The sequence below is a fragment of the Phalacrocorax aristotelis genome, chromosome Z (genome assembly GCF_949628215.1).
Source record: "Phalacrocorax aristotelis chromosome Z, bGulAri2.1, whole genome shotgun sequence".
Classification (NCBI taxonomy): Eukaryota; Metazoa; Chordata; class Aves; order Suliformes; family Phalacrocoracidae; genus Phalacrocorax; species Phalacrocorax aristotelis.
This window is the reverse complement of record NC_134311.1, coordinates 77,119,213-77,144,759: the sequence shown is the minus strand read 5'-3', so window position 1 is coordinate 77,144,759 and position 25,547 is coordinate 77,119,213.

The following is a 25,547-nucleotide window of genomic DNA, read 5'->3' as shown; positions in this document are numbered from 1 at the left end:
GTAAACAAGTATTATTCTGCATTTTCACAGCTGGAAAGTGACAGCAGTGTTGCAAAGGCCAGCAGAAATAAGAAAGCATGATCACTGTTTGAAAATCTGTATTTTATACCAGAAGGTAGATGCTAGAAGGCACAACAGAACTGCATTTAGTGACACATTCTTTCCCTGACTGTGCCCATTAATGACACAAAGCTTGCGAAAAATCAGGAGGAGCAGGGAAGAGGCCAAATATAGAAAGGCAGTGAAAAGTGAGATACCTTCTCCCCCTTCTCCCAGAGGTCACCAGTGTATTTCAAGTCTGATCTACCTGGGATTCCAAGACAGTAAGGAATATCATCTGCCCCCGCATTCTCTGCTGATACCTATCACTCTCCATTACAGTCAATATGCAGGTGCCAAAATAGATATTGTGCAAATATAAGCTTTAGAAATGCAGGGAGACAGACAGTAAGAATATAACGCTATTTGTCAGCAGTAAGCATTTTAAAACTCATAAGCTTTAAACAATTAATTTAAATCCTTTATAAGTATAACTGATGTACAGAATAATGAAAGGGAGTGAGTGTACCTGGGTGGTTTTCATGGATTATTTCCTTTTGCTCACCCTCACCATAGAAACAAGAAGCATCATGTCCCAGTGACATCTGACTCCCTCTCTGTCTTTAAATGCTTCCCCAGATAATACATTATTGTGTTTGTGGCATCTTCCCTGTGGTTCCCACAGGGGCTTCAAAAACACTGGTTTGTTGACAAAACAAATGAGCCTGAGACATTGTGATGAAGGACACCCTTCCCCAGAGTTTTTGTGTAGAAAGGGCTGCTGAGGTATCCATAAACATGCTGTTTAAAGCACAGGCAGAAGGAAGATAAGAAAGCTGGGCAATTTGATCGGCTGTACACAGGGACTCAGAATCTTATTTGACTGGAAAATATCTGATTGACCTTGAACCTGAAACAACTTGTCAGGGGATCTGTTGGTTCACTTGTTCTCTGTCAGCTCCTTGGCTAGAAGCACACTGTTTCTCCCTTTCAGATTTCATCTTCAAAAAACCAGGCTGACGGTAGTGTGATAGGACTGGGCCACGGCAAGGAGGACTGCATCTTCGGATAAGAAGAGAGTGTACTTACAATAATTTTTTGCATTTATTTTTATGCAAAATCTAGTGACACCTACTGAATCAAAAGATCACAGAATCACAGAATCCCAGGTTGGAAGGGACCTCAGGGATCATCTAGTCCAACCTTTCTAGGAAGAGCAGAGTCTAAACAAGATGTCCCAGCGCCCTGTCCAGACAAATCTTGAAGGTGCCCAACATGGCTGTGTCAAGCCCTTCCCTGGGGAGATTATTGCAATGGTGACTGTCCTCACTGTGAAAAATGTCCCTCTGGTGTCCAGTTGGAATCTCCCTAAGAGCAACTTGTGTCCATTCCCCCTTGCCCTCTCCGTGTGACTCCTTGTAAAAAGGGAGTCTCCATCTTCTTTGTAGCTACCCCTTAAAATACTGGTACACAGTGATGAGATCCCCTCTGAGCCTCCTTTTCTCAAGGCTGAACAAACCCAGCTCTCCCAGCCTATCCTCGTATGGCAGCTTCCCAGTCCTTTCATCATCTTGGTGGCCCCTCTCTGGACCCCTCCCAGCCTGGCCACATCCTTTTTGTACAGCGGGGACCAGAACTGCACACAGCACTCCAGGTGTGGCCTGACAAGCGTTGAGTAGAGCGGGATAATGACTTCTTTCTCTCTGCTGGCGATGCCCTTTTTGATGCAACCCAGCATCCTGTTGGCCTTCTTGGCCGCAGCAGCCACTGTTCGCTCATGTTGAGCTTCCTGCCCACCAGGACCCTCAGGTCCCTTTCCACAGAGCTGCTCTCCAGCCAGGTGCATCCCAGTCTGTGCTGCACTCCTGGATTATGTTTTCCCAGGTGCAAGACCTTACACTTGTCCTTGTTGAACTTCATAAGGTTCCTGTTGGCCCGCTCTTCCAGCCTCTCCAGATCTCCCTGCAGAGCAGCTCTTCCTTCTGGAGTGTCTCCTTCCCCACTCAATTTGGTGTCATTCGCACACTTCATCAGGCTACACTTGATGCTGTTATCCAGATCACTTGTGAAGATGTTGAATAACATTGGGCCCAATATTGATCCCTGGGGGACCCTACTTGTGACAGGTTGCCAGTCTGAAAAAGAGCTTCAGGTGTGGCCCGTCAGTCAATTCCCCACCCACCACACAGACCACTTGTATAGGCCATAACACTTTTCCCAATCACATGCTTCATTTGACTTGTGATAGCCCCAGGAGGATTCCTTCCATAACTTTCCCAGGGATTGAAGTAAGGCTGATGGGCCTATAATTACCCAGATCCTCCCTCGAGCCCTTCTTGTAGATAGGGGTAACATTTGCCTTCCTCCAGTCCTCTGGGACATACCCCATTCTCCACAACGTCTCTAACATTGCAGTGATCTCGCAATGATGTCAACGCGCTCTCTACACCCTCGGGTGGATGGCATCAGGGCCCATCAATTTGTAGGGGTCAAGATCCTGTAATAATTCATGTACTAACTCTTCCTTCACTCATGGTGGGTCAGTGTTTGGATCAACCAGCAATTTAGTTCCCAAAGCCTGGGACCTGACAGTGTTGGTAAAGGCAGAGGTGAAGAGAGTGTTGAGGACCTCTGCCTTTTCAGCATCATTGGTGATTGACCCTCCTTTTCCATTTAACAGTGGGCCTACCTTTTCCTTCTGTTTCTGCTTGTGGTTGACATGTCTGAAGAAACCTTTCTTGTTATTTTTGACATCTACAGCCAGTTTCAATTTGAGCTGGGCCTTTTCTTTTCTAACTGCATCTCTGCACGCTCTGGCAATGCCCTTGTAGCTCTCGACGGATAATCGTCCTCACCTCCATCTCTGGTATGCTTCCCTTTTGGATCTGAGTAGACACAGGAGGTCATGGTTGAGCCAAAGGGGGCCTCTTGCTCCACTTACTTCCCTTTCCTTACTAGGGGATAAACTGATTCTGTGCTTCCAAGAGAGAGTTCTTGAAGAACTCCCAGCACTCACTAACTCCTTTATCATCCATGGAAGCACCCCATGAAAGCCCTCCCAGCTGAGCTCTGAGCTAGCTGAAGTTTACTCTTCTAAAATCCAGAACCCTTGTCTTAGAGCTGACCTAAGCAGCTCTTCTAAAATCCAGAATCCTTGTCTTAGAGCTGACCTAAGCAGCTCAGCAGGATCCCGAACTCCACAATATTGTGGTCACTGCAGCCAAGGCTATCACTAACCGAGATATTACAAAGCAGGTTTTCTTGGTTTGTGAACAGCAAGTCCAGCAGTGCCTCATCCCTGGTTGGCACTTCTAATATTTGTGTGAGGAAACAGTCCTCTACGCATTCCAGGAACTTGGTGGATAACAAGTGAGCTGCCGTATTGTTCTTCCAGCAGATGTCTGGGTAGTTGAAATCACCCATAAGAACCAGGTTTTGTTGGCCAGAATCTTGCTTTAGTGCCCCAAGTATTGCTTCATCGGCATCTTCATCATGGTTAGGAGGTCGGTAGAAGATGCCCACTGTGAGGTCCTGCTTGGAGATGACCCCTTTGACTTTAACCCAGAGGCATTCGATAGAGCAGTCGCAATCACCATAGACGACTTCGAGACATTTGAGGTTTTCCTTAATGTAGGGTGTGACAACTCCACCTCTTCTACCCTGCCTGTCTTTATGAAAGAGCCTATAACTGCCCATTCCGATCTCCCAGTCATCTGAGTTGTCCCACTATTTCAGTTACTCCGATGATGTCATAACCTTCTGAGGGGGCACGGAGCTCCAGTTCCTCCTGTTTGTTTCCTAGACTGCGTGTGTTTGTATACATACACTTGAGGTGATTACTCTTCTGTTTCACATCTTGGGAGCCAGATAAGGAGCATTTGTCACCGCACTGCTTGGCCTGCCTGACTCCCTTGTGGGATGTGCCAGTGTGAACATTTCCATAATGGATCCCACCCTTTCAGATATGCAAGATCTGAAAAGGAGGTTAAAAAAACTCAAAAGAAATGTGGCAAAAGGTGGTCAGGCCTAATGTGAGTGGATTTAAATGAATAAGCAACAAATATAAAGACATTTATTATTACGGAACAATGAACAGATCTAGATATAGGTTTAATCAGTTAACTTCGGGATAGGTTCTGAAGTGTTAGTCACACTATATAATGCATTACTGTGTGAATGATCTTGATTTTTATGAGATTATTTATGTGTTAAAATACTTACCGGTAATATCATATGGCTCTTGGGTACTTCAGGTGGTCATTTTATCCCCTTTCATTCCCTGCAAAGTAAGATCAACATTTATATATCTTTCCTGTTGTCCAAGTAACCCACCTTTAAAGATTTTAATATGGGAAACTACAGAATTCCCAAAATATACTCTTCCACTGCTTTGCTATTATCATTGATGCAAATTTCCTTAACTCCCATTTTAACTTCTTCTTGCTGAAATTATCTATTGCTCTACCTGCCAGGCACATCAAGAACAGATTGTTCCCTCTTCCTCAGCAACAGTCTGCTACGAATGTGTAGACTACTATCAGCAGCACCCCTAGGCTGTCTTCTCTAGACTAAATAACCTGAATTCATTCAACCCTTCTGCTCAGGCCATTTTTCTAGACCTCTTCTGACCTCCCTTCTTATTTATCTTTTCTGAATTCACTATACCCAGACCATACCCTTTTTAAAGTGAAATCTTCAAAACTGTTCCCAGCACAATATTGCAGTGATGCCCTAACAGTCTGGAGACAACAGAAGACATACTGTCACTAAGCATTCTTAATAATGTTTTTTTTTTATCATTACAAACTACCCTTATATCATATAGAATTGATCAATCTATCCAGGAGAAAAGAAGTTACATTTTCTTGTCCAAAGACCAAGAAAGCTACACAATGGCGACTAGTCCTTTCAAAGTTGTAAATTAGTTTAATTCTATGAACTTGAAATAAAAATCAAGTCCATCCACTAAGCAATTCCTTCAAATCCATTTCATTATTTAAAATGGCACAACCACACAATAACTTGCCCAACTGACCCCAGTGACAGTAAGGAGAATGTAGTGGGCTTAGATAGCCACCCTTCAAATCTTTGCAGATGGGCAAGGTGAGCCTTACTTTTAGTCACTGCTTTTGTGTTTTTCTAGTGGTGTTGCAGAGTAGAAGAAAATATCTTGGCAGAATCCCTTGCACTTCCATGCACTGTAACAAATCTGCCTGCCTAATACCAGTCATCTGGTTTTCTCTGCTATTTTTCCCAGGCATTTTGGAAGCCAAGAAACTCTGAGAGATGAGACTCATGGTTAAGTTACTATATCTTAACCATTACCACACATCAGCTGAGCCACAATCCACGTTCATACTCTTACATTGCAGCAGACAGGAAGTAATTTGATTTACCACATAAGGGAAGAGGTTAATCCCAGCCGAAGAATTTTAAATTTTCTGATGTTAAAGCCTGCATATAAGAAGATACTGCTGCTTAGGCAACAAGTTTAAATTCCCTTAAACTTATGGAACTTTTTCAAAAGTCTAAGGCAAAAGAAGGTTATTCTTCCCCAGTGTTTCTGATGGTTCACAGGAAACAGCTAAAACATAACAGCAGCCCAATTAATAAATGAATGTTGGTATTAAAAGACCCTGTATTAGTGATGACTAGTTACAGTACCTCCCACTTACTAACGTGATTACCATGACATGTCCTTGTCTTCAATTCAGGCATTATCAGAAGGAATACTGTCATCTACTCTTTCCTTAATATGCCAAATTATGGTGGCTTGTCAACCCACTGTAATCTTTGAAAACTGGTATAGTCTTCTTCTTTAAAGAGGTGTCTGGCACCCAACCCTTTCATGACCTATTTTCAAATAGGTGTGAGAAAGGGACTGCACCTTATCTGATGTTATGAAAAGGATTTTTGAGGAGAGACCCCACTTGCAGTGAAAAAGTAAGAAAACTTATTTCTCCACGTGAAGGTAGTTCAAGATATTTCCTTTGAGATGTCTGACCACCTGTCTCCAGATACGTTGGTTCATGTTTTCCTCTGGAAAAGTCAGTTGATCAGCAGATGTCCAATAATGTATTATTAATGACATACAAGATGAAGGTTGCTTGAAGATTTTTCAACCTTTACAAAATGTATAGAAAGAAGGGAAAAAAACACCATTCCTATCCTACTCTGCTCTAGTCTAACAAAGTGTGAGACCAGAAAGCTGCTGCATTTAGAGAATATTCTTTCTTTAATAAATTTTTATGGGGAGCTTTAGTTTAAGGAAATGTTAACTCGTTCATGGGCTATTGTGGCTGTTATTTCAGCACTGTATGTGACTTATAAGAGATAAGCCACCTAAGTATTGCATTGCGAAAAGATTCCCTTACAGCAAGGTCTTGCTACAGCAGTACTGGCAGTAAACCAGTGGAATGGAGATCAGTGTTAGCCATTAAGCAGCGCATTGCAGCTGCAGTTACATGTGAGTTACAGGAGTCAAACCTTCTACTACAAGCCTGTGATCTTCTGAAAGCATAGCTACACTGCAAAGAGTATACCTTGCCTCTGGAAGCCACAGAGGCAGGCTTCCAGGCAAGGCCTGCTGAGATTTCTCTGTGTGAATTACAGCAGAGATGGAGAAGTTATACAAAGGGACCTAGAGACTTTAGAAACATGAGCAGGAAACAGTGAAATGAGATTCAGCCTGGAACAGTGGGGAAAAAAAAAATCATCATCTAATGCCTCTGGAGACAGGTGCACAAAGGAGTGTTCTGAAATAGGCATTCACTAAAAGGAAGATGTGATATTTGAACCACAATAACAGTGAAGAAAACCTGTGGGGTGACAATGAGCCATTTCTCTGGTAGTAAAAGACGGGCAAAGGGAACAACAGAGAGTGTGAATGTGCTTTTAGGGAGTACTGCAAGGAAATGTGACATCGTGGTCCTGGGAGGAGGCACAATGCTCGTGTCACTCTGCCACTCTGGAATGATGATGATCCAAAGACGTTACAATGAAAAGAATTAAAAGAAATCATTGTTTTCAATGAAAATGATTGAAAAGAGAAAGTGACTGAGGGAGAAGTGTCTAATGAGACAATCAAGATGGAAAAGGAGGAATAAAAATTGCTTGCACAGTGTGGAAAGCTGTTGATACTTTGAAAGAAGGAAAATTATTAAGGATGGTCTAGGGTGGCTAAGCAGGAGAAACAGAAGAAACTAAGCAGAGAAAAAATTAGGCTGAATTAAGTAATTAACAGTTCTTAATAAAGAAGTCTATTAGATGAAGAAATGTTCTCCTAAGAGACATGGCTGTAAGCTCTTTAGTGCAGGCACCATGACTGCTTATATGTTTGCATTGCACCTAGCACAGTGGGGATCCCGATCCTTATTTGATCCTGTGGGTTCTGCTGCAATAGAAATAACAAACAGCGATAATTATGTACTGTGGTACAGCCTTAGGGGATACGTGCTGAGGCTGAATTCTCCTCTTAGTTATACTCTGCTGAGGTCAAAGGGATTATTTAGATACAGCCTGGTGGTGTTGACAGGACAATTTGGTCCAGTTCATCTATAAAAATAGAATACATGTGGTTTCTGCTCCCAAATCTACCTAATTATTATTTGTTTTAGAGCCATGCAGGCTAGACATTTTCCAGCTACGCAAAGAGGAATGTTTCATGCCCAAAGAACTCACATCATAGGGCAGACTGGTAGGTGTGCAGAGCCAAGGACTGTAATACCAATGGGTTTTTATTCAGAGCAACAAAATTTGCTAGAAGCTGCAGAGTAGAAATCCGTTCCTTCAGGATAGGTTTCAGTGCACGAGAGTACAGCCTTTCCACCCCCATCACCTGAATTTCAAAAATGTTCCTGTTCAGTGTCTGATTCTCTTTCCAACAAACAGCAGTGAATTTTGAGAGCAGATCCTGAGATTAAAAAAAATCATGCCAATCCTGCAGAAGCAAGGATACTGGAGAACATGTAGACGAGAGCCCCTGGCAATGTCGTAGGTTGGGAGAGGCGGGTTGGAGGCATTTCTGTAGGTTACATGAAGATGATACCCTTCACTGACAGTAACATGGTACTTTCCTGTCTAAAGTGCTGGAAGGTTGCTTTGTTTTTCTCTGAGTGGACCTCATTACTATTTTTATTATTGTTATTTTTATTATTATTATTATTTTAATGCCTGAAAGCTAAGAAGAACCGGGGCTTGTCAGAAAATTGAACAATTGATGATAAAGCAGTTGATGACAGCAGTCCTATTCGAATAATTTCCTGTCTTGCTTTAGCAAAATGACTGAAATAAGTGATGCATTTTTAGTTAGTTTATCCCTGACTCTTGTGCATCTGAGAAAGACCCAGCAGTGGGTTTGGCAGATAAAGTGGAAAGCAAGACAGGAACTACCATTACAAAATGCAAAAAGTCAATTTAAATGTCAACAGCAAAGGCAGGGGATGCAAGCTTTAAAGAGCTCCAGTTTGAGAAAATAAGGGCACCACATTGTGTACCCCTGACTAACTGCTTATGCTTCAGCTTTAAAAGAATGCCACATTTAGATGTTTTTTCATTACACATTGATTTTTGTTATTTTAGACCACAGGACTCCCCAAGCTTCTTGCAGAACCTACATAGGTCAGAAGAAAATGCTGCCCAAAACCACAAACTTTTTGAACATCCAAACTCAATTGCATAAGCTTTCTCATTTGGATGGTACAAAACTGCACTTCGTCACTCTTTGGGGAGAAAGTAGTACTCTTCTAAAACTTGTTTTGATGGGAAAACTGCTATATAAAAAAGGAAAGGAGAATTGTTCTCTCAGTTTTTGAGGCTGTAAAATCAGTGAGTGGAGAGATTAAGTTACTTACCTAGGTTATGGGATACATGGGGCAGTGCTACCACTGGGCTTCACTGTTTTTGATAAATCACCAGAAAGAAAAGAAAAAAAGTTAAGATTTTGATCACTAAATCCTACAAAATCCTCTGCATCTCATTCAGCTTGATTAATGTGGTGATACTGGAGAGATGCAGCTCAGTTATCTGCCTTGGGAAGAGGCAAATGCATACAATTCATTGATTAAATACGCAGTGGTTTTACCAGTAATGTTGAAATCAAGACCAGTGTCTGTCTTTATTCCTGACTGGAGGGTAGTTTTCTGGCTCCTGGGTTTCCAAATCAGTTGCCACATAACCATGAGTGGTTTATATGTTTTTTGTCTCTTTTTACCTGTATGTCCCACAGCCACCCTTCCCATGAGGTGCTGCCACTCGGTAACTTTCAAGCCTTAATCTCTTTCCTGACACCAGCCCCGTGTTTCTATCATTTCCTCTCACTGCCTGAGTAAAACAGACACCGTAGAGGTATGATTCATCCACATTTGAGATGTCTGTTTTAGAATGAAGTGAATCATGCTTGTTTCCTTCCGTTGACTATAAAGGGAGACAAGGGTGACTAATCGAGACGTAGATGTCTGTAGTGCAGACATCTAATGTGAAGTGAGATGAATCCCACTCTCACAGTCAGCTCAAGTCTGACAGAAATGGTGAGAGCCAGCTGGATCCAGCAGAGCTTTGGCTCTAGCACAGCACTACATGAAAGCATATTGTTTCCAAGGCTATTTCAAGACCAGATCGCCACCTTCTCACGGTGCTCAGAGCCTGTGCTAATTGGCATGGAGGGCACAAGCTGGTCCCATGGAGAACTAGGGTATCTCTGCATGTTTCTCTTTAATTAAGTAGTTCTGGGGAGTTTGGTACAGAGGCAAGGCACAGAAAATTAGTTTTAACATGTTTTTTGTGCTTAAGTGTAGCATCAACCTTGCTGTGTATGAGCTGGCTCCATGCAGAGCTTCTCATGGATGTCTTCTTTCCATGTTTCTAGTGCAGCAGTGGGTGATGCTCTATGCATTTCCACAACAAAGTGTCTGTACTAGTCACGCTTGCTTCTTGAATCTGTAGAGAGTTGGTAGAATGGGGTTTGTTCAACCTGCTTAGGTCTGGAGGCAATAATGTTTTAAATGCCTGTTTTCTCTGTTGTCTATGTTATGTCAGAGCCCTTTTACCCACAGTACCTGCCTGAATAGGCTGAATGGTCCATTTTTATGACCACCTCACTGCATACAAAGAAATACCACAGGTAATTCGGTTAGTCACAAACAGAATATTCCTTTCTACCTGGAGCCCAAGAAAACTTTGGGTAGAGCCTTTGGGTATGGAATAAAATTACTGAGAGTGTGTCATCACTGAACAACAGTCATATCTGATCTCTTCTTAGAGTCCACAGACTTATTAATGGGACTAAAGACTTGCAAAACATGCTGGAAGTGATCATAGCCTTGTTTTCCCAGTTCTGTAGTTAATGAGCTAATGACTTTCCCATCTTACCTGTACATCGTTTAGTGCTGAAAGTGGAAAAGCTGAACTCTCAGTGATGCCAGACCATCACTAAGAGCAAATCTTACCTCCACTTCCAGAGAATTTCATCTGGTTCCTGAAATTCTCTCTGCCATGATACCCCCTCTCAGTTAAACTTTTGAGGGAACTGTGAAATACACAGATAAAGAAAAAAACCCTAAAACATTACTAGACAATTTTAATTTATATGAAACACAAACCCCTATCCTCAGCAACAGTAAATTCCAATTCTCAACAATCTGTCTGTGGAGTTATTTTCCTCCATACTTTCCAACAATGTTACTGCTCTAACAGATAACTAACCCAAGACTGAACACTGAATTTTGAATACGTGATAGAACTAAAATTTTGCCCATAAACTTTGTCCTGAAAAACCTTGATCATTAATTGTACCATAAATTTGTCAAAAAATATGCCACAAAATAGTAGGAATAACGTTTTTGTTCTGTTGACATTTTTGTATCAACTGGTTGTTGAAAAGCCCAAACCTGCAAAGCTTAATTTTCTTAGGTATTTAGCTACTAAACACTTCTGGAGAGGGCTGGTCAGCCAACATGTATCTTTTCTCCTCCCTACTTGTTTGTAAGTTTGTGAGCAAAACAGAAGGAAAATTGTGTTTTCAATAAAAAATAATGTTTAAATAAAGTATTTTATTCATATAGAAAGATCTGTCTTAATGAAAAACATTTTTTCACTGAAAGCAACATTTTTTCAAGTGACAATACACAGAGAATAAATAGATTTGTTGTTACACAGAGTTAAGTCTGAACACAGGGGAAGATGAATGATTGCATTTGTAGTATGAGGGGAAGAATGAAAGACCAACAAGGGAGGCAGAATAGTAATCAATGGAAGCGATGACTAAGCCAGTTTTATTTCTAGCAATAGACGTAGAGGAAAAAACAAAGACACATTTAGGAGACATTAAACAGGCATAAATGACAGGATTTGGGGTCTGAATATGGAGATCTTCCTTAAGAACAAACCTGCTTTTGAATTAAACCATCCATCATCATGGTGTCTTCAAAAGGAAATGAAGCAAAAGCTCCTTCGTATGCATCTTCCCACTAACAAAATTATAGAACATTACAATCCTGGAAACAGATCCTCCAGTTATGAGAAGAGTTTCCAACAGCACTGATTATGGTCAAGGAAAGAATTAAAACGTATGCTTAACTTCATCCGTCCATCACAGAAAAAGAACTAAATAACCCTCAGTGTGACAGTAACTTAGTAGCTTCCAAATTTTAATGTATCTGTTCTCACCATCATTAATTTGAAAGTGCTATTTATTATCCCTGATTTACAGGAGGGAGCTCAAACACATTTAAAGTAGGTTTCGAATTCCCACTGCGTTCAGTTCTTTTGAGGATCTGGGGCTATAGGTCTGCACGGTGCAATGAAGCACAGCTCAGAGAGATCTGAATCCCTGCCAACTGAGCCTGTTTATAAGCAGGCCTTATTAGTGTGGGCACAGCACCATCCTAATGACACGTTGTTGCTTCCAGCCCTGAAATAGAGCCTCTGCATAGTGTGGCATTGTAGTTTTTTTTCATGGGCACACCAGCTCAGAATAATGCTAACTTGGAGAGCACTGTGCTCCGTTAAGCACTGTAGATTTAAATATCTTTGCATTGGTCAGCCATCAGTTCCCCAGCATACAGCAAGACAGAATCCAGCTTTATGACTCCAACACTATTATCCTAATGGATGGACTGCTTGTCTCTAAGGAGCTGGGTAGACGGTTCCTTTGGCTTTATTAGACTTATCTACATATTTGCTTAGGGATAAGCAGATTCTCAGATGCTTCCTAGAACTGGGGCCGAGACGTTACTACAGATAGGGACTTCTGGGAAACAGAAAAACATACTTGCTGAATTTCTAGACAAATAGCATTCTCAATAACACTAAAAAAAACCCAAACCTGTGACTAACTCTAGACAAGGGTTCCAGAAAACCATTTCAGCTGAGAACAAGACATTAGACAGGAGTCAAACTTCACACTGCAACCCTTAGTAACCAACAATTGACTTGAGCTTTAATGAACTAACTTTTCCATTAAGTAACAACCAATAGATTGTTGCAGTCTTATATTGTGTCTATGTTCCAATGTCCTAGTTTTCTCCAACTGCTAATTTAAAATGCTTTTCACTGTTGCAAAGAGCATAATTAACTGCTAAAGAACAATTTTATTGCCCTAAAACAGTAATATATTTGCATTCATTACTATGAGTCTTAAAACCTATTACTGATATGAAAGAGAGGATAACAACATGAAGGGTTTGAAGGGCAGTAGATAATAGTCTGAAAAGGGCTCTGAAATGCCTGAAGTATCAGACACAAAATAGGAATGATATACAAGCTCATTATTTGTTAGTGACGGTTATGCTGGAGGGAATATTTTTTATATTATTTTTTTTCCTTTTTAAAGTTTTATGGAGAATATATTTCAGTCCTAAGCTGGGCATAAATTAAACATGTTTTAGCTGGCTGTTCAGTTAAGAAATAGTAAGAACTAATGAGCTGTAGAGTGGTAAAGCTGTTAAGCCAATGTGAAAGGACTCTATAGGGCAATCTGTGAAGTATAAAAGAGAGCAAAGTCTCCTTTCCATAACCATTTACTCCTCACTCATTTGGGTTGAGCTCAGCTCTTTACTACCTTGAGGTATATGTGATCAGCAAAGACAATCCTGTCTTGACTGTTTGGCAACCATAAAGGAAAAATGTAACTATAATGTGAAGGGACATTGAGATTCCTTAAACAAAAAGTACATTTCCAAATCCTTCATTCTGACAGATTTTAGGTCAGTTGTTCAGTGCCTGGTTTTTTAGATCCTAACCAGCTATTAATCTTAGTGGCTTTCTTTAAAGGTAGACCTGCTCATCTTCTCTGGAAATCAAGCCAGTGAGGGTATCTGGCCAGTTGAGAATCTTGTATTTAAAGACCGAGAGAGAAAAGAGCACCTTGGCATAGATTGGTGGTTTTCAGATCATGTTTTAAATTGAACATAGTCAGACACAGATTTCTCTTCATCGCTTGGAAATTTTTTTCCTCAAATATTGGCTGGTTCACTTTTCTTAGCAGTAACCACTCAGGAAAGATTGGGGTTTCCACACAAACTGTTTTAAACACAAGAGAAAACACAAAGCACAGTCTGTGGATACTTGCAGTGCAGAATGAACATCTTAATTGCTTTCTTTACTAATTCCAGTGTGAATGGTTGAATTCTGCTCATTTTATTCTCTCTACAGATGAGGTTGAAAAGCTAAGCTATTTCCTTAAACTATTGTACGATGTTTCTTTGAGAAGCAATGGTTACAGCTTCAAAATCAATAGCTCATCCAATCCCTACATATCTCTAGGTTTTGAAACTGTAAACACTCAAACCCCAGCCTTTCAAGTCCACTTGGGAAAAAGCAGAAAAGACAAGTTTACCAGAGCAGCTCTTCTTAAAAGATGCTCTGTAGAGAAGGACAGAACTCTTTTGATTGACTCATCTTGAGATTAGATACCAAGAACCTCACCATTAGAAACCTAAATGGAACTAGATGCTTTATGAAGTGATTGCAAGGATGTACCCAGCTTCTGTTCCCATCATTGAATATGAAGAGTAAATGCACATTTTAGTGTGTGTGTGCGTGATTTTTGCATATCTGATTTATCTTAGCATGTTTGATTAACCCCTAAAGTTTCCATGATACTTAATATAATGGAATCCAGTCTGCCTATGATTTTTATGTACTGCTGCGTCTTTCTTTTCATCATTATCATCATTATCATCATCATCATCATCATTCCTACTATTATTATTGCAGTTGTCATTGTCATTAAATCATCCCATCCCAAAAGAGAAGAGGGATCAGGATAAAAGTCTTATTAAGAAAGGATGAATAAACATAGAATCATTAACATTGGAAAAGATCTCTAAGATCATCGAGTCCAACTGTCAACCCAATACCACCATGCCTCCTAAACCATGTCCCAAAAACAAGTGCTTAATAATAATCTTTAAATAAGAAAGTAAGTGCTTAGTTGGTGCCTGACCTGAAATTTAGACTCCCTTTATAGCTGATGAAGAGAAATTCACCTGACCCGGTTTATAAACCCACTTCAGATAAAAGATGAATCTTCTCCTAGAAAGCTTGGAGACAGAGGCCTTCACAGTAGATGTTTCTGCTGGATGACAGGAATCCCACCCATCAGTTCTAGGTGACAGCCCATTTCCAAAGCAAATTCAGGCACCTTTTTTAAAAACCCCATACAACACACCCAAGAAGTTCTTTATAAAATGTTGTGAGGAGGCAGAAACCTGTTCTGCTGTGTTTTGGATTTCATAAGCTGTGTCACATACATTATTAGGCTGCCACAGAACAGCCCTATGAATTTATAGTTCTGTGAGCATCAATGAGAAAAAGAAGCTCTGAAGGACCTCTGCCTTTAAAATAACTAGGCATACAGTGAAGGTGATTGTGAAATGTGGTGAAAGAAAACGATCGAGAGGGAGAAGGGGGTAAAGGTGGGGGAAGGGAAAGGGAAAATAAAAGGGAAAAGAGGAAAAAGAAAAATAAATTATTATGTTAAGCTTCCCAGATAATTTTGATTCAGCTGTGCTGGAAAGCCTGCGCCCACCAATATGCACTATATTTTGAAGGCCTGAGGAGGTGCTTTGGCTTTATATATGTGTCAAGACTGTTTTCAAAAATCATCAACAGGATCAGAGAAAGCTAATCAGATACAGATGGAGTAGAAACAAACCAGTCCGAAGTTTCCATAAAGATTAGTCAAAGTTTGTATTACTTTAATGCTACAGTCACTTGCACATTTCTATTTCCTTCAGACCTAGCACTGATTTTATTTTTTTAACTGAAAATTAGTTTTGTCATTACATAAGGTGACAGAAGGAGCAGCTGTAAGTGATGTCCGTACAACACCACTGTTGTGACAGGAGCAGAGATGATGTCAGGTAAGTGCCCGAAGAGTTTGTGTTAATCAGTCTCACTGCAATAATGATCAGGTTCAAATCATCATATAACTCCTTTAACAGGACAAAATATAACATTCAAACATCCTTAAGAAATCAACCAGTGTCTCAAGCCAAGGTACTAGGCGCTAAAACACATGGGATGTGGCCATGCTATATAATGTGGTAGAACTGAGGTTACACAGTCATAGATGGATCACCCAGTCTGCAAATGGTGATTCCTCATTAATCATTATGAAAAATAGACTGACTGTGCCAGTTCATAAATTCAAGGCAAGTGTCTATTTCCATAAGGCCCAAGCAGACAGACCGTGTTAGGGATGCAAACATGCCACCACCACATGCAGTAGTTAATGTGTTAGCATTTTAACAAATTGAGCCACTTCACTGGCCTATTTATCAGTTCAAGCTATTTAGAAATGTTGCTACCATATGTTGTCCATTGAAATGAATGCTAAACACTGCATTTATAAATGGTAATTTATGACTCATAAACGTCTCTGCTATTAGAGTCATTCTGCCACTGTGAATGGAATTGATAGCAGTTTCTGCACTTCATGTTTTGTTTTTTCACTCCCCTCATTTCAGGGATATTGTTGACATTAAAGCTTTAGAGCCTCATAGAGGATGTTATTTAAAAGACTGTGTGTATCAGAGAGGTTATTTTTGTGTATCATCCACCCTGTAAATTGATTTCTGCTTCCGAGTAAACTTTTAGGACTAAATATTCAAAGAGGACCTCTGGAGTATGCAAAGTGATCAAACAGTTTTCAGTCATAATAAAACTGACTCAAAAAACAAATAAGCAAACAAATGAGCTCCCTGTTTCCCTTGCCCTCCCCCTCCTGCCCTACAAAGCCTTTTACCTATCTAAATTTACAGAGGAGTTGAGGCCAAAGTTACATCCTCTTAAATCCCTCTCATGACAAAGTGCAAATGCTCAAGCAGATTTGCCTAAAGATTTTTGCTGCTTCTTAACTTTGGAATTAATTTTGGTCAAAATTCTTGAACTGATCGTTTAAATACACTTCATGCAAACTTTACCTGTGTGCTTTCCTGTGAATGTTACTTCCTAAGGACAAAGAAATTCACAGGAGGTCTTGTTGAAAACTGCATTTATCAGAGGCATTATTTTTACCAAGGAGGTTGATTACAACTTCCAAGCTGACTTTTAGGCCTTAATTTTCAAAGACCCTTTGGAGTGCCATTCCAAAGTGAAAATGCATCTAAAAGTTACTTAACACACGGTTTGGTGACTGTAATTTCCCACCAGGGAAAAGACCTTGACAGGTCCGTTCATCCTGTGTATCTCAGACAGATCTTCACATGGCATGAGTTGCTTTCAAGAAGGGTCTAAAGAAGGATGCTTATGAGTTAATGTAGACCAGATACTTGATTTTTAAGCAGCTTAAATTAGGTAGCTGGAATTGCAACCTGGGAAAACACTCTTTCATATGTTTAATGCATCTGTACAAACATCCAAAGGCGTCTAAGAAAATTAGATCTGTGTCTGGAAAAGGCTGTCTCAAAATGTATAAACTGCAAATACAAATCTGTGAACACAGATACACAGCTAACTACTCATTTTGAAAATTTCCCCAAAATATAGGGATGACTTCCATAAAGTCAGACTTGATGGTCGTGGAGGTCCTTTCCAGCTGAAATAGTCTACTTTAAATTGCCTGTGTTACCTAAACTGAGGAAACATGTATCATTGCAGCTACGTCACCTGCTAGTTTTGAGAGATCCCTGCTGTAGACACACCACACTGCACTGATATAAACAGCGCAGTTTTAGTGCTGACAGATGTATTTTGTATAGAACATAGTCCCCAGTCTCCATGGGATTGTGCCTCTGACCAAGCAATATCAGTGCAAAGCATCCACCCAACATCTTGGTGTATGAACATTAATTATACCTTGATACTGAAAGTGTTTTGGGAGAATTATCTATTAAAAAAAAAAACAACCAAAAAACAAACACAAAAAACCTATAAAGAGCTATACATATAAATCTTCATTTATTATTTGCCTGGCTACTAGGCAGGCTGAGTTACAATGGATAACACTAGATTTGACCTTTTGTGTACTTTTCCAAATATGGCCTTTGTGACTACAGGCAAGTCACTGGGTCCATCACATTTTGTTCAGTTGTGGAATGGAAATAATGGTTCTTGCTTATCTCAGATGTTGTGAGGAAAAAAATTGTAGCTGACACACTGAAATACTGTAATTGTGATGGTCAAGGAAAAGAATGGATAGAAATATGTTAACCGTACAAAAATAAGAATTTTATGTCAGATAGACATCTCAGCGAGAATGTAGTTTTCAGTTTAAGGATTTTGGTAATTTTGTCTCAAAACCACCTGGATCAAGATCTAGACATGGAAAGAGTTTTCAAGAATAATCCCTTCAAGTAGCCTCTATTATTAAAAAGAAATAAAAAAAGATCAGACCTGCTCTTAGGGGTTGCAAGTACATAGGATGTTGAAAAACAGGCTTAATTAAAAACAGGGTGTATGGAGTAGGTAAACTGAAAAACAGTTATTAAAAAGATATGTTATCAGTGGCAATAATACTAAAAAGTCATATTGCAATATTTTCAAGTAAATGCCTTTAAAATATCTTCTACAAACATTAATTAGACCTAAAAATTAGACCTCCCCTAAAAAACACAAATATATTATCAGTATAGACCCATAGAATCATTATGGTTGGAAAAGACCTCTAGGATCATCAAGTCCAACCATCAACCCAACACCCCCAGGCCTCCTAAACCATGCCCTGAAGTGCCACATCTACAAATCTTTTAAATACCCCCAGGGACGGTGACTCCCCCACCTCTCTGGGCAGCCTGTGCCGGGGCCTGACCACTCTTGCAGGGAAGACCTAAACCTCCCTTGGTGCAGCTTGAGGCTGTAGAACATAAAGAAACAAAATTACTTGCCTAACACGTTCACTTTTGGATGGCAAAATCCAGGGCAGAAGCCAAAGCAGGAGCTCCCTGTTGCCCAATTTTAAGAAGCATTTTAGGACATCGTATGCCATGCTTCTGGCTTGTGCTGTGAGCGTTATGGCTTTTACAGATGACGTGGAGTCCTGTGTGGTCAGCAGACAAGTGAGAATGTTCAAGAAAATAGAATTTATATCAGCGGTTTTATTTAATCTTTTTAAGTGTTGCTAATTTTTCTGGGAAAATGTCAGTGAGGGGTTGTTTCTTCAGTTTTTCAGGAAACCTTTACCGCTTCACTCCCATTTGAAAGCAAATGGCTTTTTTGAGTTATTGACAGAAAAAAAAATTTGGGATTCCACTGAAATGTTTCCTTTAGAGTCTGTGTTTTCTTTATTTTTTATTCAAAACAACATCTGTTTGTTTGTTTTAATGCTTATGAAATGCCAAAACAATTAACCTATTTATTTTGCAAAGACTAAATTAAATCCAGACTTGAGAGCTTGACTTTCAGAAGTGCAGATCACTTTCTGCTCTGGCTAAAGTAAAAATCACATTCATGAACTCAACATCTCTGACTCATTCAAATGTTACTTAGAAATGTTTGTCTTCATTTTAATAAGCCCATTACAATATTTGCACCCAGTGACTGAAAAAAAAAGTCACTTTTAAAGAACCAGTTAGATGTCTGGTCTGTGATGTATTGCTAAATTAGACCATCAATCCTTTACAGCTACTGTGATTTTAATTCAAAATCAATAAAAATTAAAACCAATAGATGGCAGGTGTTAAAGAATATTTTCTGGCAAAAGAATTGCTTTTCATCTGAACAGAAGAATGGGAGACATTATTTATATTACTTCTAGCTTGGACCTCCTCTTAGAGAACTTTTGTGCTGCAGCTGCCTTCTTCTGTGGTCCTTTCCAGTTCTGAGCTACTCATGTGTGAGAAAAGGGCCTTATTGTACTGTTGAAATGGGGTATAATACATAATTCCAATGCAATTTGGGATTTTTTTACGCTCAATGTTTTATGCTCGTGCTTCCAGTGTCAATGCCACATTAAAAAAAAAACACATAGAAAATGTTAAATACTAGATTTTAAAAGTGAAATTATTTCATTCTCAACAAGGTGACAAGGGATTGAACATACACTTTCTGTATGATACAGTCACTTCTGATGTCTAATAAAGTCAATAAGAAGAAATGGGCATTTAAAAAAAATGATTAATTTTATCTATTGTCAATGCCCAGAGAGGAAGAGGTGAACTGCACCCCAGCCTGCCTGTTCCTGAAGTGACAGCAAAGGGAGCCTAAGGTGACTAGCACTGGTGTATAGATCTGTGAAATATCTGGTGTGTATTTTTGTAAGCTAAATCCCTGAAAAAAAATAAATGTTCCACATCTCTGATGTTTCTCACAATAGCCATAAGTAACAGAAGAATCTAGGGGAAGACAATAAAAACAGACTCCTTTTATAGAATTATTAAAAAATCCATGAAATCTGCATCTGACCTTAAAAATTAATAAATAAGTAAATAAATAATCATTTAAAAAAAGAAATAGAAAAGAAAATATCATGATTGGAATATTAATGTCAATGAATTTTCCTTAAAATACTGTTACTAAATAAATTATCTAGCTATTTTAAAGACAGGTAAAATCTTCAGGGCATCAGTCATGGAAAAGCCATCCACTAGACTGACTGTGGAAGTGATACAATCTGCCCAGAAAAGAAGGAACACACTGAAACCTGTACCATAACAGTTTCCAGAATGCTATTGCCAACTCCTCAGGGAACCGCTGAGGTGCTGACAAATTTTAGGGTGTACACATAGACTTGTAAACATGGATTTACAAGTTTAATTTTAGGGACGCTTTATGTTTCATCCTGTCTTTTGAAAATCAGCAGGACGCTGTTATAGTATTGACTTTGTAGCCTTAATGAACAGAATAAAGTCTTTTTTTTACCGTTTATGTTAACGAGTACACAGTGAACTGTAAATATTTTCTGTTATTAATGCTAATTTCCCAACGCAATTGTTCACTACAATAATTTTATTAAATGGAGAGAACCCACAGCAGCCAGAAAATAAAAAAGAACACATTGTTATAACTTTTCAAGTAAATATTTCTCACTGTTGACTGATTTTGAAATAACACAAATTATCTATTTTTAAAAGCTGAAGATGTGTTTCAAGGTGTTGTGGTTTAGCCGGCAGCTCAGCCCCACAATGTCGCTCGCTCACTCCCCCACCGGAGGGATGGGGGAGAGAATCAGAAGGGTAACGCTCATGGGTTGAGGTAAGAACTGTTTAATAATTAAAATAAAACAATAACAACCGAAACCATCACTCAAAGCACATCCAGTTAGATGAGGTTGCCCAGTGCATTGTTCAGTGAATAACTTCAGCAAAGGAGGTTTCACCATCCCTTTGGACAAGCACCTGTTAAGTGCTTGAACACCATCATACAAACATATAAGCAAAATTCCCAACATCTAATTTGCATCTGTTACCCTCATTCTTATCCTAGTGCAGCTTCAAAAACTCTTGACTCCACCTTTCCTACACTTTCCCACCAGATAAGTACAGACAGCAGTAAGATAAAGCCTAGCCTTCTCTTAAAGCTAAATACACCCAATTTCCCACCTACTCCTTGCATTTCCTGAGCTCTACTCCTCTAATCATCTCCTGCTCACACAGCCCAGAGTGTAGCTGGCCATCTTCACAGAGTCACAGAATCCCAGACTGGCGGGGGTTGGAAGGGACCTCTGGAGATCATCCCCTCCCACTCCCTGCTGGAGCAGGCACACCCAGAGCAGGGGCACAGGACCGCGTCCAGGCGGGGGGTGAATGTCTCCAGGGAAGGGACCCCACAGCCTCTCTGGGCAGCCTGTGCCCCTGCTCTGGCACCCGCACAGCAAAGGGTTTTTTTCTCATATTGACGTGGAACCTCCTGTGTTCCAGCTTGTGCCCGTTGCCCCTTGGCCTGGCGTTGGGCACTATTGAAAAGAGCCTAGTCCCATTGTCCTGACACCCGCCCTTCAGATATTTATAAGCATTGATGAGATCCCCCCTCAGGCTTCTCTTCTCCAGGCTGAACAAACCCAGGTCACTCAGCCTTTCCTCACAAGGGAGATGCTCAAGTCCCCTCATCATCTTGGTAGCTCTCCGCTGGACTTGTTCAAGCACTTCCATGTCCTTCTTAAAGGCGGGGGGACGGGGGGGACTAGACACAACACTCCAAAAGCGGTCTCACTAGGGCAGAGCAGAAGGGGAGGATAACCTCCCTCGCCCTGCTGGTCACACTCTTTTTAATGCACCCCAGGGCACCTTTGGCCCCCTTGGCCCCAAGGGCCCGGTGCTGGCTCAGGGTCACTCGCTGCCCCCCAGCACCCCCAGGGCCTCTCAGCAGAGCTGCTCTCCAGCAGGTCCCCCCCAGCCTGTGCTGGTGCGGGGGGTTGTTCCTCCCTTGGGGCAGGACCTTGCACTTGCTCATGTTGAATCCATGAGGTTCCCCTCGGCCCAGCTCTGCAGCCTGCCCAGGTCTCACTGGATGGCAGTGCAGCCTTCAGGTGTATCAGCCACTCTTCCCAGCTTGGGGTCATCAGCAAACTTCATCCAGGTCATTGACGAATATGTTGAACAGGACAGGACCCAGCACAGACCCCTGGGGAACACCACTAGTGACAGGCCTCCATCCAGACCCTGCTCCATTGATCATGACCCGCTGAGCTCTGATGTTCAGCCAGTTCTCAATCCACCCCACTGTCCATTCATCCAACCCACACTGCCTGTGAGGATGCTATGGGAGACAGTGTCGAATGCCTTACTGAAGTCAAGATAGACAACATCCACTGCTCTCCCTTCATTGACCCAACTAGTCACGCCATCGTACAACGCTATCAGCTCGGTCAAGCATGATCTCCCTTTGATGAATCCATGTTGACTCTTTCTGATAAACTTCCTGTCCTCTACATGCCTGGAGATGACCTCCAGGATGAACTGCTCCATCAGCTTTCCATGGATGCAGGTGAGGCTGACTGGCCTATAGTTCCCCAGGTCCTCCTTCTTGCCCTTTTTGAAGATCGGAGTGACATTTGCTTCCCTCCAGTCCTTGGGCCCCTCTGCTGTCCTCCACAACCTTTCAAACATGATGGGGAGCGGCGCAGCTAGAACATCCACCAACTCCCTCAGCACTCACGGGTGCATCCCATTGGGGCCCATGGATTTGCAAGGATCCAGTTTGCCTAGGTGATCTCTGACCCAGTCTTTCTCAACCAATGGTAAGTCTTCCTTTGTCCCAATTTGTCCTGTCTTCTCTGAGGGCTGAGATGCCTGAGGGCCAGCCTTAGCAGTAAAGACTGAGGCAAAGAGGGCATTTAGTAACTCCGCCTTCTCTGTATCCTGGGTCACCAGGGCCCCTTCCTTGTTCAGCAGTGGGCCCACTGTATCCCCAGTCTTCCTTGTACTGCTGATGTATTTAAAGAAGCCCTCTTCACTGCACAGGCACACTAGTGACTCCTGTTCAACCTCTTGTCCATCAGAGCTCCCAGCTATTTTTCTGCAAAGCTGCGTTCTATTCAGTCAAACCCCCATCCTGACACCTAAAGAGGTTGAGACAGATTGTTCCTACAAGCAGCTATATTTCTCCATAAACTGTAGAAGGGATCTTGAGTGACTAGCTCATGTGTGGCTATCTACTTTGTAGGTGCCTAAACTTAGTTAAGAGGCATGTGTCTGTAGACTCTTCCAAATTCCTACACTTGGTTTACAAAAAGTTTGATTCTCTGGAAGAAGTGTTAATATTGTTAGGTAAGAATTGTGGAGAGAGATCATAGAGGGATGTCAAGGAGCAAGAAGACATAAAAGCATCAGGAAAGATTGCCCTGCTTCTTGCGCTCTTACTTAGATTTATCTCTGGACATTAAATTGCTTTGTAGGAACTTAACACAGGGCTAGGATTCCAAGAAGAATACATTATCTTGCCTGCTGTTTGACTGTTTCATGCTAGGCTTGTAAATAAAACAAATTACACTTAGAAGACACATAGATACCTTATCACTGATTATTTTCTTTTTCCTTTTAGGAGACAAACCTGGTTATGTGACACTGACTTCAAAACTAGACAGTAAATTAGTGAGAAATAGTGAAAAAATATTTTCATTTTCTTTTAATTTCATTTCCCCCTCCCCATTTTCCTGAATCTATTGCAAACTTCTGGTTTGTTATTCTTTTTTTTCCCCAGTCCTTGGCTCAGAACCAAAGAGGAGAGCACTGAGGAAAGGCAGCCCACTTCCTATTGAAAGCAGCTGCTTTAAGAACAGTCAGACAATTTGCCATCATAAATATCCATCCAAGACTTTTGTGAAGTTTATTTTCTTTCATTCAAAATCACTTTATAATTTCATAATGACACAGTGATAATGGCAGAACAATAACCTTTTTACATATTCAGCAGGTTCCTACCTAGCAAAAAAACATCTTACACATCAGTTTAAGTAATAGGCATATATTTTCAGTGAAAGATTTTTCCTCCATCTGTTCAGATGGTACATTTTCCAACTAAACTGTCACCGAGATTGGTAGCTTAATAAAGAAATAAAAGATGTATTAAAAAAAAAACCAAACCCAAACCAGCATCACTTCGTGACTTACTTAGCTGGGAAACAGATGACTCTTTGCTTAGCACAGGAGAAGACCTATGTGGGATGTGTCAGCTTTGCAACACAGTGGTCACTTCTTTGATTTGGGTTAATGCACTCTTTCTTGCTTCTCAAGGTAGAATGAGAACAGAAGTCTTAGAGCTCACCCCTCCTCATGATGGAATTAAAGGCCATGGAAACTTTTACACAGCTTTGCTAGAGCAGGGTGAGTAATGGGGAGAGTAGTGGAAATAAAGTCTCAGAGGAAGTGTACAACACTGACACAGATGTGTTTCTACCACCAACATTAGAACGAGTCCTGGAGTCAGATGTGCAGAGCAGATAACCTGATCTAGGACTCCGTGGGGAGTTCAGGTGTGTAAGGATATTGCTGCACCAGGAAACAGGGCATCGGTGCCCCAGGAACCCAGCTGTAAGGGGTTCGATATTTACCAGGTAACTTTGCAGTCAGCTCAGGGGTCACAATAACACTCAGGAAAAGACAGATCTGAACAAGGCACAACAATACAAAGTCCAAGACCTACAAGTACAGCTAAGCTCTATCCAGACCCAGCAGGTTGGCAGCAACAGGATTCTAGGATTTGGGACTTCTGTCTGTAGCAAAGGTATGTGAAGGTTTGGTGTTCAAAATTAAGTTAGTTATCCAAAACTCCTTTTATAAGCAGTGAGGATAAATAGCTCCAGAGAGCGATTCATCTTGTTTAAGGGCAGACTTCAAAGACGGGTCAAACAATATGGCCTCTGGCTTATTGAATTGCCTGAGTTAGACAGAAAGGGTCCAGCCCAGAATCTAGGTCTAGTTGAAACCATCATGTAAATACCTAATTGATCTACAGCGTCCAGAAGCTTGGTTTCCCCTGGATCTGCATGAATATTCTCATGAATTCTTTTGTTCTGCGTTTGCTTAGGCTCTGAGAGGGAACTCTCTTGTAGGGGGTGGATCACTAAGTCTTTTGAGAAACTGCATTTCCAAGATCACTCACTGCTTGAAGAGTTGAACTGACTTGAATGATCTGATCATCAAAACTTACCCAGCAAGGAAGTAGTCGTTCTCTATTCAGAAAACCTGTGGGGATCCAACCCTTTAGAATTTTCCACCTTGAGGGGATCTGGACCTTGTGCACCTACTGGCCTTAAACTCATATCTAGAGTGCTTCATAGGCATTTTAAGTCACCCATGGGAAATTAGTTAAGGTTTGTGCAGGATGTTAATGCTAGGCACTCAGTGAAAGTTCACCTTAAGCTCAGTAAGAATTAGCTGCACTGACAGAGTAATATCCCTTCTTCACCTCACCTAGTCTACCCAGGGCTTGTGTAGGTACCATCATGTGAACCTATGTTTTGTTGTATGCCTCTGGGAGCCGAATCTGATAAAATGCATTCTTACAGATGCTTCTGGCTGTCTATCTCTTGGCATCTAAATTCTTCTCAAAGCTTGGTCCTAATTGCTAGTCTAAATCACAACCACTAACTCAAAATAATATTTGGTTCTCAAATCTCCATTACCTCCAGC